This window comes from Anomaloglossus baeobatrachus, unplaced genomic scaffold, assembly GCF_048569485.1.
Source record: "Anomaloglossus baeobatrachus isolate aAnoBae1 unplaced genomic scaffold, aAnoBae1.hap1 Scaffold_3073, whole genome shotgun sequence".
NCBI classification, from domain to species: Eukaryota; Metazoa; Chordata; class Amphibia; order Anura; family Aromobatidae; genus Anomaloglossus; species Anomaloglossus baeobatrachus.
In genome coordinates this window covers 36,903-50,393 of record NW_027442490.1, presented here as the reverse complement: position 1 = coordinate 50,393, position 13,491 = coordinate 36,903, and the positions used below count along the sequence as shown (strand labels likewise).

The 13,491-nt window shown below is 50.3% G+C and overlaps 4 non-coding genes and 2 pseudogenes across 4 annotated transcripts; all 6 read left to right on the top strand.

Annotated features, from left to right (window-relative positions):
• The first annotated feature begins 271 nt into the window (after nucleotides 1-271).
• On the top strand, nucleotides 272-462 carry LOC142268633 (U2 spliceosomal RNA). Its single transcript, XR_012734279.1, has one exon. It is a non-coding gene; the product is annotated as a U2 spliceosomal RNA (small nuclear RNA).
• A 1,387-nt stretch (nucleotides 463-1,849) lies between these two features.
• On the top strand, nucleotides 1,850-2,040 carry LOC142268608 (U2 spliceosomal RNA). Its single transcript, XR_012734256.1, has one exon. It is a non-coding gene; the product is annotated as a U2 spliceosomal RNA (small nuclear RNA).
• A 1,387-nt stretch (nucleotides 2,041-3,427) lies between these two features.
• LOC142268586 (U2 spliceosomal RNA) lies at nucleotides 3,428-3,532 on the top strand (annotated as a pseudogene).
• Nucleotides 3,533-8,960: 5,428 nt separating this feature from the next.
• Nucleotides 8,961-9,165, top strand: LOC142268637 (U2 spliceosomal RNA; annotated as a pseudogene).
• Nucleotides 9,166-10,552: 1,387 nt separating this feature from the next.
• On the top strand, nucleotides 10,553-10,743 carry LOC142268607 (U2 spliceosomal RNA). The gene has a single exon (XR_012734255.1). It is a non-coding gene; the product is annotated as a U2 spliceosomal RNA (small nuclear RNA).
• A 1,387-nt stretch (nucleotides 10,744-12,130) lies between these two features.
• Nucleotides 12,131-12,321, top strand: LOC142268606 (U2 spliceosomal RNA). The gene has a single exon (XR_012734254.1). It is a non-coding gene; the product is annotated as a U2 spliceosomal RNA (small nuclear RNA).
• The last annotated feature ends 1,170 nt before the right edge of the window (nucleotides 12,322-13,491 follow it).

Genomic DNA, 13,491 nt, shown 5'->3' with positions numbered 1-13,491 from the left:
GTCTTTTTGTATCGTGAATTGGAAAGACTGCAAGGGGGAGGGGAGTTGCTTGCGCCCTAAAGGAGGAGTTATTCAGATTCATTGCAGTGGGCGGCGGCTGCAAAACGCACCATTCTTCTTGTTTTGGCTCTGCAAAGCAGCCTTTTCAAGGGTTGGCTTGGGTGACAAAATGTCTTGTGTAGGCGTGGGTTTGTCTCCCTCTCGCTCTCTCTCCCTAAGATGTGTCCGGCATAGGCCAGGGTGCCACTCGAGGCCCAAACCAATTCTGGTTATCGCTTCTCGGCCTTTTGGCTAAGATCAAGTGTAGTATCTGTTCTTATCAGTTTAATATCTGATACGTTCCCTATCTGGGGACCATATATTAAATGGATTTTTAGAACAGGGAGATGGAAAAAGAGCTTGCTCTGTCCACTCCACGCATTGACCTGGTATTGCAGTACCTCCAGGAACGGTGCACCCCTTCTTAACTCAGTTTCCAAAAGCAGAACTCAATTCACCTGATTCATATTAGCCCGATTTAATGAATTGGAAGAAAGCATACGTCTTCATATGCACCTCAATTTGGCCCATTCACTTTTCACACTTCCTCCTTTTGTTTTTTATCTTTCACACTTTTGACTTTCTTTATTCATCCAAATAGCAAACTCATCACCACTCAACCTGACCAACTCGGCTATGTCCCCGTGCTGCAGTTCTCTGTCTTATCTAGATCATTTGCAATTGAATGGAATAGATCCCTTTTGGACAAAGTGGATTCACCTGCTGCTGCAGTGACCACAGGTGTGATAACATCTAGAATTGGCATCTGGTGCGATCTCTCCGCTTCCACTCCAAAGAAAGTTACCTGTTTATTCCTATCATGCATTGGTTTTTGGGGTTTTCTTTGAGTAATGATGATCTCTTTAGTAGTCTGTTGGCGCCCTCTCCTGGAGGAATAGTTTGCTTGCTCTTGGACATTCTAAAAGAGAGGTCATGATAGACATTGAGCTTCTGAGCTCAATTGGGGAAAGTCATGGGTGATGAATGTTTGCAACCTACTGCGAAGCCTCATACCGCAATATAAGGAACGTCAAATACTAAGAAAGGGCGGCCTATGAAAGAATTACTACTTTCAATAAGTACACTTAAACGGCTAATTGGGAATAGAAAAACTGTAAAAAGCCCTCTGAGAAAGCCCCCCTCTAACCTTTGATAGTAAGCTTTTCTGTAGTCTGCCTGTTGATGTATTTTCCGTTTGAACTGTGCACAACATGAAGAGACGGAACACTGGCGGCTTGTCACAATGCCCCCCGATGACATCACAATAGCGCTGCTGCCTAGAAAACAAGCTGCGCAGAAGAAGTTGTTCTTTGGGTGGGAGGGTGGGCTAGTGGAAGGAGGGGGCAATCTCTTTTTTTCCCGGGTGGTAGGGGGATGACAGGAGAAGGGAAGCGGGTGGTGAGAAAGGTACAGAGGGCAGGGTTTGGGGGCTGGGAAGGAAAGGGAAAAGATTAGGGTTTGGGGATGATGAAAGGGCTTTCTACGGGTAAGGATGGCAAAGGGTGGCAGTGACGGAAAGTCAGGCAACCTGTCCTGTCCGTCTTTTTGTATCGTGAATTGGAAAGACTGCAAGGGGGAGGGGAGTTGCTTGCGCCCTAAAGGAGGAGTTATTCAGATTCATTGCAGTGGGCGGCGGCTGCAAAACGCACCATTCTTCTTGTTTTGGCTCTGCAAAGCAGCCTTTTCAAGGGTTGGCTTGGGTGACAAAATGTCTTGTGTAGGCGTGGGTTTGTCTCCCTCTCGCTCTCTCTCCCTAAGATGTGTCCGGCATAGGCCAGGGTGCCACTCGAGGCCCAAACCAATTCTGGTTATCGCTTCTCGGCCTTTTGGCTAAGATCAAGTGTAGTATCTGTTCTTATCAGTTTAATATCTGATACGTCCCCTATCTGGGGACCATATATTAAATGGATTTTTAGAACAGGGAGATGGAAAAAGAGCTTGCTCTGTCCACTCCACGCATTGACCTGGTATTGCAGTACCTCCAGGAACGGTGCACCCCTTCTTAACCCAGTTTCCAAAAGCAGAACTCAATTCACCTGATTCATATTAGCCCGATTTAATGAATTGGAAGAAAGCATACGTCTTCATATGCACCTCAATTTGGCCCATTCACTTTTCACACTTCCTCCTTTTGTTTTTTATCTTTCACACTTTTGACTTTCTTTATTCATCCAAATAGCAAACTCATCACCACTCAACCTGACCAACTCGGCTATGTCCCCGTGCTGCAGTTCTCTGTCTTATCTAGATCATTTGCAATTGAATGGAATAGATCCCTTTTGGACAAAGTGGATTCACCTGCTGCTGCAGTGACCACAGGTGTGATAACATCTAGAATTGGCATCTGGTGCGATCTCTCCGCTTCCACTCCAAAGAAAGTTACCTGTTTATTCCTATCATGCATTGGTTTTTGGGGTTTTCTTTGAGTAATGATGATCTCTTTAGTAGTCTGTTGGCGCCCTCTCCTGGAGGAATAGTTTGCTTGCTCTTGGACATTCTAAAAGAGAGGTCATGATAGACATTGAGCTTCTGAGCTCAATTGGGGAAAGTCATGGGTGATGAATGTTTGCAACCTACTGCGAAGCCTCATACCGCAATATAAGGAACGTCAAATACTAAGAAAGGGCGGCCTATGAAAGAATTACTACTTTCAATAAGTACACTTAAACGGCTAATTGGGAATAGAAAAACTGTAAAAAGCCCTCTGAGAAAGCCCCCCTCTAACCTTTGATAGTAAGCTTTTCTGTAGTCTGCCTGTTGATGTATTTTCCGTTTGAACTGTGCACAACATGAAGAGACGGAACACTGGCGGCTTGTCACAATGCCCCCCGATGACATCACAATAGCGCTGCTGCCTAGAAAACAAGCTGCGCAGAAGAAGTTGTTCTTTGGGTGGGAGGGTGGGCTAGTGGAAGGAGGGGGCAATCTCTTTTTTTCCCGGGTGGTAGGGGGATGACAGGAGAAGGGAAGCGGGTGGTGAGAAAGGTACAGAGGGCAGGGTTTGGGGGCTGGGAAGGAAAGGGAAAAGATTAGGGTTTGGGGATGATGAAAGGGCTTTCTACGGGTAAGGATGGCAAAGGGTGGCAGTGACGGAAAGTCAGGCAACCTGTCCTGTCCGTCTTTTTGTATCGTGAATTGGAAAGACTGCAAGGGGGAGGGGAGTTGCTTGCGCCCTAAAGGAGGAGTTATTCAGATTCATTGCAGTGGGCGGCGGCTGCAAAACGCACCATTCTTCTTGTTTTGGCTCTGCAAAGCAGCCTTTTCAAGGGTTGGCTTGGGTGACAAAATGTCTTGTGTAGGCGTGGGTTTGTCTCCCTCTCGCTCTCTCTCCCTAAGATGTGTCCGGCATAGGCCAGGGTGCCACTCGAGGCCCAAACCAATTCTGGTTATCGCTTCTCGGCCTTTTGGCTAAGATCAAGTGTAGTATCTGTTCTTATCAGAACAAACTGAGCTAGCTACACTTGACGAGATACGATCAGGGAGACGAGCTCCAAAGCCCAGCCGAGACCGGAAGAGGGAGATCGGACGGAAGAAGAGCTTGGCAGAAAGAAGCAAGAAGACGAAGGCTCGGAGAAGACTTGGGGAGACCAGAGGAACTTCGAGGAGGAACACAGCGGGAGAAGACACCCGGAGAAGAATCCAAGATCCAGCTCCGGGAACTCAAGCAGGAACCAGCCATGGCAAGCAAGCCAGAGAAGGCAGCCAAGAAGGCTCAGGACCCAGGGACCTCCAGGAAGGCTCATCCAGAGGCTTCTTCGGCCCAAGAGGCCCCTACCTCCGACGCCAGCCAGCCGGAGGGAGCCCGGACGCCGCCTGAAAAGGCTCCAACCCTGGAGCCTTGGATGCGGCAGACGGTCGCCCTGAAGCTAAAGGCGGTGGATGGTAGGTTGCCGGACATGTCCAGCGACGTGTTCTGCAAGAAGATGATTCTGGATCAGGGCTTCTCCAGGGCGGAAACCCTGAGTGTCCAGACCTTCATGACTGGCATTTTTCTGGTAACCTTTGCCACGGTGAATGCCTGCAGGAGATACTGGGAGGCGATGAACGCAGCGATGCCGGACTCCCCTTTTCATTCCTTTTTAGGATCCTGTCCTATACAGAGGGATGAGAAGAGGATCACGGTCTCCATGCGGAACCCGCACACCCCAGGAAGAGACATCTCCACGTTCCTGGGACGTCTCTGCACAGTGGTGAGGGAGCCATCCCACATCCTTAACGGCAACGGATTCTGGACGGGTAAGTGGTCAGTAACCGTTCGACTCTACAGGGAACCAGCATCCGAGGATGGTCTCCAGCACCTGCCCCCGACATTCTCTCTGGGAAACTCCTTTGGTCTCATCTACTACCCGGACATGCCACACAACTGCAGGAAATGTGGCGGGAAAGGGCATTCGATGAAGACCTGCAAGGAGGACGCCTGCAGGGTTTGCCGGGTGACAGGACACAGCTCCAAGGACTGCCCAAAGAAGAAGACTTGCAACCTATGTGGACAGGCGGACCACCTTTACAAGGACTGCCCACAGCGGGAGAAATCCTGGGCAAGGGTTGCCGCGGCGACCCAGTATCGGATAGTCACAGCTTCGTCGACCAAGGCAGCTACGACCAAGGCCACAGAGGCCAAGGACAAGGCGGCCAAGAACCCGGCGACCGTGGCTCCAGCCGATGCCCCAGCAGCCACGGAGTCCAGGGAAAAGAAGGGTAAGAAAACTGTTGCCCCCTCCCTGGTCCCCCCCCCTGTCACCCCTGTCCAAACCCCTCCCCCCCCGGCCAACCCTACTGAGGATTCCACTACCTCCACCTCATTTCCCTACTCCTCAGTTGGTCTCCTCACCCCCCCCCCAAAGCCCACTCTCCCTCCCCAGACCATGAGAGCAGAGGGCCTCAGCACTCTTGCACTTTTCACCGAGGAGGATTTTCCAGCTCTTGTCTCCTCAGGTACAGGCCAAAGGAAAAGGAAGGTGGAAGATAGTCCTGTCGCAGAACCTTCCAAGCTGTTCATTGTGGACCCCAATCCACCCCAGGAAGAGGAGGATGGCCTCCTCCCAGAACCGGACGTGTTGGAGCAGATGGTGGAGTCCCTTGTGGCCGAAGAAGAAATGGAGGAGTCGGAAGCCACTGAGGCACCATCCCTGCTTGATCAGCTAGCAGAAGAGGGTCTGCTGGAGATACCCTTACCAGCAGGTGCCAAAGAGGAAGAACCGCCCGACCGGAGTGGTAACTAAGGCACACCGCCTGCTCTAACTTTCTCTTTCCTCCAATGACTGCTAACATTAACATCTTTTCCATTAATGTTAGGAGCATCAGAGACAAGTTCCGACGTCAGACAATTTTTACGTTCCTTAACACTCAGTCTAGTGATGTATTTTTCCTGCAGGAATGCTCCCTTCCCTCCTCTAGGTCCTTCAACCATCTGGCCAGGGAGTGGACCCATGGCCCATCCTACTGGTCTGGCGGGGGCGACTGTAGGTCCGCGGGGGTCGCCGTGCTGATCAGGGGAAGCGCCTTCACATTGGACTCTGTTCAGGAAATCGTCTGCGGCAGGTTACTGCTCGTGGATGGCACCTGGGCGGGAGAACCTGTCAGGTTCATCAATGTGTATGCTTCTCCTGTGAAGAGCGATCGACTGGAGCTCCTCCAAGCCCTGCGCCCTCAGCTCGCTACCGCCAGGACGGTAGTGATGGCCGGGGATTTCAACTGCCCGATTGAGGAGGATGGACGCAGTTCTGGAACGGCTGCCAAGTTGGACGTCACATCCAAACTGCTCATTGAGATGGTGACCGAAGCCTCTCTTGTGGACGTTGTTGGCTCCATCGGACACGGATCCGTGAACTATTCATGGTGCCGATCCGATGGCTCGCTGCGTTCCAGGATTGACTTTGTGTTTACCTCTCGGGCGGTTGGGCGGAGTGGGCACTCGATGGTCCCCTGCTTCTTCTCTGACCACAGAGCCATTCACTTTCAAGGTGTGCTGGGCCATGGCTTCCCCATTGGCCCGGGCTCCTGGAAGCTGAACTGCTCTCTGCTGGAAAAGGGTGAGATTCTGGAGGAGCTTAGAGCTGCCTACTCCACGTGGCGGGCCTACAAGGCGGGCTTCCAGTCTGTTTCTGACTGGTGGGAATACGTTAAACTCGAGTTCCGTTTCTTCTTTCAGGCAAAGAGTCAACAACAGGCGTGTCTGAAGAGGAGGGACTTCAGGAGACTCCAGCGTGAGCTGCGTTCCCTGCAGGACCTTCTTCGATGCGGCTGGGACGTGAGAGAGGAGCTGGAGGAGACTAAGAGGAGCCTGAAAAGGCACTTCGAGGAGGAGTCCGAGCGAATTGTCTTCCGTTCCAAAGTGGAGAACCTGGAGAAGGGTGAGAAATGTAACTCGTTCTTTTTCAGGAAACTCCACGCCGGTCACACGCCCATGAATGAACTACGAGACGAGAGTGGAAACATGCGACGCGGGAAAGAGAACGTGATGAAGGTCGTCAGCGACTTCTACAGCGAACTCTACGCCCGCAAGACTACTGACCCCGAGGCCGCCGATAAGTTCCTGTCAGGTATCACTAACCATCTTGACCCTGCAGACGCGGCGGCCATGGATGTTCCTCTGACGGTGGACGAGCTGCTCTCGGCCGCCAAATCCTTTAGTTCTGGCAGGACACCGGGCAGTGACGGCCTCCCAGCAGAGCTCTATGTAGCGCTGGGAGACCTAATCTGTCCGGACCTGTTAGGGCTGTATGAGGAGATGGTGGTGGAGGGCAGAATGCCTCCATCTCTGAGGGAAGGAATGGTCACGATCCTGTACAAGCGTAAAGGAGAGAGGTGCGACCTGAAGAATTGGCGTCCCATCACCCTTCTGAACGTCGACTACAAGATCCTGGCCAAGACGATGGCAACGAGATTGAAGACTGTTATCGGACGGATCATCCACCCGGATCAGACCTGCGGCATCCCCGGACGTCGCATCGCAGACAGCCTGGCTCTCATGCGGGACACGGTCGAGTACATCAAAGCCCGCCGGGTGCACGCAGCCCTGATCTCGTTGGATCAGGAAAAGGCCTTCGACCGTGTTTCCCATGAGTTCCTGGGCAAAGCTCTGCACAGGTTAGGTTTGGGTAACATGTTTTGCTTGTATGTCCAACTAATGTATTTTGATATTCACAGCTCGGTGTTGGTAAACGGCTGGAAGACTGACCCCTTCCCGGTCCTCTCAGGGGTCAGACAAGGCTGTCCTCTGTCACCTCTTCTTTTTGTTTGTGTTATAGAACTCTTTGCAGAGGCTATCCGGCGGAATGGAGAGATCAGAGGGATCACCGCACCAGGACCAGAACGCTTCGAGGTCAAGTGCTCGCTCTACATGGACGACGTGACCGTCTTCTGCGCGGACCGGCGCTCAGTCGACACCCTCGTCCAGACCTGTGAGACCTTCGGACGGGCTTCGGGAGCCAAAGTCAACTGCGGGAAGTCGGAAGCCATGCTCTTCGGGGACTGGCAGCCGGCCTCTTCCGCCCCCTTCCCTTTCAGCATCCAGCCGGATTTCATCAAGGTTCTTGGAGTCTGGTTCGGGAAGGAAGGAGCAGCCCTCAAGTCCTGGGAGGAACGCTTGACCAAGATCACCCAACGGATCGGTCTGTGGAGCCTCAGACGCCTCACCTGTGAGGGCAAAGCACTGGTCCTGCGTAACGAGGTACTGCCCGTGCTGCAGTACACGGCCCAGGCCTGGCCCCCCCTTGCCACCGTGTGCAGGGCCATTACCAGGACGGTGTTTCGTTTTGTCTGGGGATCCAAGATGGACAGAGTAAAGCGGAGCATCATGTACAAGGATCCTCGCAAGGGTGGGAAGGGCGTACCCGATATCCCCACCCTCCTGCGATCCTCCTTCGTATGTGACTGCGTTCGCCGAACTCTGCGAGTCAAGAGAGGTTCCGCGGGTGGGTCCATGTCTCGCTTCTTCCTGCTCCCCCTTTGGAGACGGTTAGGCTGGGAAAAGTGGGACAGCTCCTTCCCCTACAACTGGACGGCGCCATGGTTCTACGGAGACGTGGTTCGGTTTGTGAGGGAACACCAACTGGAGGGACTCAAGCCCGATTTGTGGAAGCCAAAGACTATCCACAAACTCATCAGAGCCAAGGACGAAATGGAGAACATTCCAGGACTTCATCACGACACACTGGAGACTGTTTGGACAAACGTGTCATCGGCTGGATTGACCAACGGGCACAAGGACTTGTCATGGATGGCGATACAGGGCGGACTGCCCGTCCGGTCATTCATGCACGCCCGGAACCTGTGCAAAACCCGGTACTGCCCAAGGTGCCCCTTCGTGGAGGAAACATCGCTGCACGCCTTTTGGGACTGCCGTTTCGCACAGCGCCTGTTGGTTGCCCTGGAGGATGACCTGAGGTACTCCGTCCCCAGAGGGAGCCTATCGTACCATTCCGTACTTTATGGACTCTTCCCTGGGACTCACACCGTTGGAGCCATCCAGGAGGCTTGGCGCCTTATGAACTGCTTTAAGGACGCTATTTGGGTCGCCAGGAACCGGCTCATCTTGAAGAGGGAGAGGATGTCTATCCAGGATTGCCGCAGGCTGATCCACAGCCTGCTCAGAGACTATTCCATCATGGACAGTCCGGACGACAGCGCCGAGGAGGAGGTTTAGACCTCTTCCATGCCCCCTCCCTCCTTTTCCCGTTATGTGCGTCTTTCAATAAAGCTTCGGGCCTGTGATTTCCCCACCCTATCCCCCTTTTCCCCTACCCCCATCCCCCAATCGCCGGTTCGTCGTTATTTATGGTCTAACTTTTTCTTTCAGCTTGAGTGTTATGGATAAGCATAGGAGTGTGATGTATAGTTTAGTGCGTCGTACTCTATGGCTATGTAAGAAGGATTGTATAGTTCTGTGTGTACGGGGCTGCGGCACTGTACACGGTTTGTTACCTTTTTGTGAGTAGTGCATGATAATAAAGATGCTGTTAAATCAAAAAATCTGTTCTTATCAGTTTAATATCTGATACGTCCCCTATCTGGGGACCATATATTAAATGGATTTTTAGAACAGGGAGATGGAAAAAGAGCTTGCTCTGTCCACTCCACGCATTGACCTGGTATTGCAGTACCTCCAGGAACGGTGCACCCCTTCTTAACCCAGTTTCCAAAAGCAGAACTCAATTCACCTGATTCATATTAGCCCGATTTAATGAATTGGAAGAAAGCATACGTCTTCATATGCACCTCAATTTGGCCCATTCACTTTTCACACTTCCTCCTTTTGTTTTTTATCTTTCACACTTTTGACTTTCTTTATTCATCCAAATAGCAAACTCATCACCACTCAACCTGACCAACTCGGCTATGTCCCCGTGCTGCAGTTCTCTGTCTTATCTAGATCATTTGCAATTGAATGGAATAGATCCCTTTTGGACAAAGTGGATTCACCTGCTGCTGCAGTGACCACAGGTGTGATAACATCTAGAATTGGCATCTGGTGCGATCTCTCCGCTTCCACTCCAAAGAAAGTTACCTGTTTATTCCTATCATGCATTGGTTTTTGGGGTTTTCTTTGAGTAATGATGATCTCTTTAGTAGTCTGTTGGCGCCCTCTCCTGGAGGAATAGTTTGCTTGCTCTTGGACATTCTAAAAGAGAGGTCATGATAGACATTGAGCTTCTGAGCTCAATTGGGGAAAGTCATGGGTGATGAATGTTTGCAACCTACTGCGAAGCCTCATACCGCAATATAAGGAACGTCAAATACTAAGAAAGGGCGGCCTATGAAAGAATTACTACTTTCAATAAGTACACTTAAACGGCTAATTGGGAATAGAAAAACTGTAAAAAGCCCTCTGAGAAAGCCCCCCTCTAACCTTTGATAGTAAGCTTTTCTGTAGTCTGCCTGTTGATGTATTTTCCGTTTGAACTGTGCACAACATGAAGAGACGGAACACTGGCGGCTTGTCACAATGCCCCCCGATGACATCACAATAGCGCTGCTGCCTAGAAAACAAGCTGCGCAGAAGAAGTTGTTCTTTGGGTGGGAGGGTGGGCTAGTGGAAGGAGGGGGCAATCTCTTTTTTTCCCGGGTGGTAGGGGGATGACAGGAGAAGGGAAGCGGGTGGTGAGAAAGGTACAGAGGGCAGGGTTTGGGGGCTGGGAAGGAAAGGGAAAAGATTAGGGTTTGGGGATGATGAAAGGGCTTTCTACGGGTAAGGATGGCAAAGGGTGGCAGTGACGGAAAGTCAGGCAACCTGTCCTGTCCGTCTTTTTGTATCGTGAATTGGAAAGACTGCAAGGGGGAGGGGAGTTGCTTGCGCCCTAAAGGAGGAGTTATTCAGATTCATTGCAGTGGGCGGCGGCTGCAAAACGCACCATTCTTCTTGTTTTGGCTCTGCAAAGCAGCCTTTTCAAGGGTTGGCTTGGGTGACAAAATGTCTTGTGTAGGCGTGGGTTTGTCTCCCTCTCGCTCTCTCTCCCTAAGATGTGTCCGGCATAGGCCAGGGTGCCACTCGAGGCCCAAACCAATTCTGGTTATCGCTTCTCGGCCTTTTGGCTAAGATCAAGTGTAGTATCTGTTCTTATCAGTTTAATATCTGATACGTCCCCTATCTGGGGACCATATATTAAATGGATTTTTAGAACAGGGAGATGGAAAAAGAGCTTGCTCTGTCCACTCCACGCATTGACCTGGTATTGCAGTACCTCCAGGAACGGTGCACCCCTTCTTAACCCAGTTTCCAAAAGCAGAACTCAATTCACCTGATTCATATTAGCCCGATTTAATGAATTGGAAGAAAGCATACGTCTTCATATGCACCTCAATTTGGCCCATTCACTTTTCACACTTCCTCCTTTTGTTTTTTATCTTTCACACTTTTGACTTTCTTTATTCATCCAAATAGCAAACTCATCACCACTCAACCTGACCAACTCGGCTATGTCCCCGTGCTGCAGTTCTCTGTCTTATCTAGATCATTTGCAATTGAATGGAATAGATCCCTTTTGGACAAAGTGGATTCACCTGCTGCTGCAGTGACCACAGGTGTGATAACATCTAGAATTGGCATCTGGTGCGATCTCTCCGCTTCCACTCCAAAGAAAGTTACCTGTTTATTCCTATCATGCATTGGTTTTTGGGGTTTTCTTTGAGTAATGATGATCTCTTTAGTAGTCTGTTGGCGCCCTCTCCTGGAGGAATAGTTTGCTTGCTCTTGGACATTCTAAAAGAGAGGTCATGATAGACATTGAGCTTCTGAGCTCAATTGGGGAAAGTCATGGGTGATGAATGTTTGCAACCTACTGCGAAGCCTCATACCGCAATATAAGGAACGTCAAATACTAAGAAAGGGCGGCCTATGAAAGAATTACTACTTTCAATAAGTACACTTAAACGGCTAATTGGGAATAGAAAAACTGTAAAAAGCCCTCTGAGAAAGCCCCCCTCTAACCTTTGATAGTAAGCTTTTCTGTAGTCTGCCTGTTGATGTATTTTCCGTTTGAACTGTGCACAACATGAAGAGACGGAACACTGGCGGCTTGTCACAATGCCCCCCGATGACATCACAATAGCGCTGCTGCCTAGAAAACAAGCTGCGCAGAAGAAGTTGTTCTTTGGGTGGGAGGGTGGGCTAGTGGAAGGAGGGGGCAATCTCTTTTTTTCCCGGGTGGTAGGGGGATGACAGGAGAAGGGAAGCGGGTGGTGAGAAAGGTACAGAGGGCAGGGTTTGGGGGCTGGGAAGGAAAGGGAAAAGATTAGGGTTTGGGGATGATGAAAGGGCTTTCTACGGGTAAGGATGGCAAAGGGTGGCAGTGACGGAAAGTCAGGCAACCTGTCCTGTCCGTCTTTTTGTATCGTGAATTGGAAAGACTGCAAGGGGGAGGGGAGTTGCTTGCGCCCTAAAGGAGGAGTTATTCAGATTCATTGCAGTGGGCGGCGGCTGCAAAACGCACCATTCTTCTTGTTTTGGCTCTGCAAAGCAGCCTTTTCAAGGGTTGGCTTGGGTGACAAAATGTCTTGTGTAGGCGTGGGTTTGTCTCCCTCTCGCTCTCTCTCCCTAAGATGTGTCCGGCATAGGCCAGGGTGCCACTCGAGGCCCAAACCAATTCTGGTTATCGCTTCTCGGCCTTTTGGCTAAGATCAAGTGTAGTATCTGTTCTTATCAGTTTAATATCTGATACGTCCCCTATCTGGGGACCATATATTAAATGGATTTTTAGAACAGGGAGATGGAAAAAGAGCTTGCTCTGTCCACTCCACGCATTGACCTGGTATTGCAGTACCTCCAGGAACGGTGCACCCCTTCTTAACCCAGTTTCCAAAAGCAGAACTCAATTCACCTGATTCATATTAGCCCGATTTAATGAATTGGAAGAAAGCATACGTCTTCATATGCACCTCAATTTGGCCCATTCACTTTTCACACTTCCTCCTTTTGTTTTTTATCTTTCACACTTTTGACTTTCTTTATTCATCCAAATAGCAAACTCATCACCACTCAACCTGACCAACTCGGCTATGTCCCCGTGCTGCAGTTCTCTGTCTTATCTAGATCATTTGCAATTGAATGGAATAGATCCCTTTTGGACAAAGTGGATTCACCTGCTGCTGCAGTGACCACAGGTGTGATAACATCTAGAATTGGCATCTGGTGCGATCTCTCCGCTTCCACTCCAAAGAAAGTTACCTGTTTATTCCTATCATGCATTGGTTTTTGGGGTTTTCTTTGAGTAATGATGATCTCTTTAGTAGTCTGTTGGCGCCCTCTCCTGGAGGAATAGTTTGCTTGCTCTTGGACATTCTAAAAGAGAGGTCATGATAGACATTGAGCTTCTGAGCTCAATTGGGGAAAGTCATGGGTGATGAATGTTTGCAACCTACTGCGAAGCCTCATACCGCAATATAAGGAACGTCAAATACTAAGAAAGGGCGGCCTATGAAAGAATTACTACTTTCAATAAGTACACTTAAACGGCTAATTGGGAATAGAAAAACTGTAAAAAGCCCTCTGAGAAAGCCCCCCTCTAACCTTTGATAGTAAGCTTTTCTGTAGTCTGCCTGTTGATGTATTTTCCGTTTGAACTGTGCACAACATGAAGAGACGGAACACTGGCGGCTTGTCACAATGCCCCCCGATGACATCACAATAGCGCTGCTGCCTAGAAAACAAGCTGCGCAGAAGAAGTTGTTCTTTGGGTGGGAGGGTGGGCTAGTGGAAGGAGGGGGCAATCTCTTTTTTTCCCGGGTGGTAGGGGGATGACAGGAGAAGGGAAGCGGGTGGTGAGAAAGGTACAGAGGGCAGGGTTTGGGGGCTGGGAAGGAAAGGGAAAAGATTAGGGTTTGGGGATGATGAAAGGGCTTTCTACGGGTAAGGATGGCAAAGGGTGGCAGTGACGGAAAGTCAGGCAACCTGTCCTGTCCGTCTTTTTGTATCGTGAATTGGAAAGACTGCAAGGGGGAGGGGAGTTGCTTGCG